The following is a 1,399-nucleotide window of genomic DNA, read 5'->3' on the forward strand; positions in this document are numbered from 1 at the left end:
ATATATATATATATATATATATACCGGAGTAAGCACATAAATGTGAAGCAAGGTAGAAAAAAGAGTACTCAAATACCAGAGGTAGAGTAATATGCTTTATTTAAAAGCAGCAGAAATATAGCAAAAGCTGTTACTCAGAGTTTCACGTTCCCGTTCGTTGGACAGTTTTGTTAAAATAGAACAGAAATAACGATATGATAAAAACTAGTTAAAGGATACACCTTTAAAAATGGATTTGTTTCATTGGTCCTTTCAATTAACGGTCTTAAGCATGTAAATAACAAAATAAACAAATGAATGAATTCTATATAAATTCATCCTATCATAAAAATCGAGGAAAACCTCAAATCGAAGACTGGATTCAAAATACATATTGCAAATAATTATATACGAAGTATAATTCGATTGATACATTAAAAATTAAAACTAAAATTAAAATTTCCACGTTGCATTACATAAATATTTTACATCAATATATACGCATACTAAACCATTAATATACATATATACATCAAAATACATAGATGGATGCACACAGACTATATACATATACAGACATATATATGTAAGACGTAAATATACACACAAATACACATATACACATGTATATATGTGTACGCAATCAAGCTCGCATGCAAAAATCACTTGCTGTATACATATAGACGAGAAGAAAAATTTTAAAACGCAGAGAGGGGGAAAGAAAAAGTATAGGAAAGATCTTAGATGTAACAGTTAGCGAGAGAAAGAGCTGAGTGATAGGAGGGGAGAGGGGCGCAAAGTTAAGGGACTCTATACAAGTAACGAATAATCATAGTGCCGATTCTCTTCTTAAGAATTGTAATTGCAAAGATGGGACATCCTGTCTGTTGGAAGGAAAATGTGTGGAGAAAGGAATTGTGTATAGAGCCAAGGTGCAGATAGAAGGCTCACACGAATATAAAACTTATACAGGGGCTTCTGAAAATTCTTTCAAAACTCGATTTTATTCACATAGATATTCCTTCAGATAGCCCGGACATAGGACGAAGACCAGCCTGGCAAAATATGTCTGGGAATTAAAAGAAAAAGAAGCCCGACCTTTCAACGTGACATGGAGCATTTTAGATAGAGTTGCATCTTACAGGCACGGTGCGCGTAAAACACCCATCAAATGTAATTTATGCCTGCTGGAAAAATATTTTATTTTATTCCAGGACAAGAACTCTTTGAATAAAATACGCGAACTCTTGAATTCTTGCAGACACGCAACTAAATTTAAAATGTCAGCTAGCAATATACCATATGGATAGTGCATACTTTTTTGATTCTTGGACTAGTTTTTATTCACACAGTTGGATCTGTTTCTTATAATACATGATTTATTTCGCATCGCATTGCAAAGTTATATATATATATATAT

The 1,399-nt window shown here is 32.5% G+C and overlaps 1 protein-coding gene across 1 annotated transcript in view; it reads right to left on the reverse strand.

Moving 5' to 3' along the window:
* Positions 1-1,399, reverse strand: part of LOC106868020 (ammonium transporter Rh type B) — a 57,139-nt gene that overhangs the window by 40,955 nt on the left and 14,785 nt on the right. The window lies entirely within an intron of this gene.

This window comes from Octopus bimaculoides, chromosome 20, assembly GCF_001194135.2.
Source record: "Octopus bimaculoides isolate UCB-OBI-ISO-001 chromosome 20, ASM119413v2, whole genome shotgun sequence".
NCBI lineage: Eukaryota > Metazoa > Mollusca > Cephalopoda > Octopoda > Octopodidae > Octopus > Octopus bimaculoides.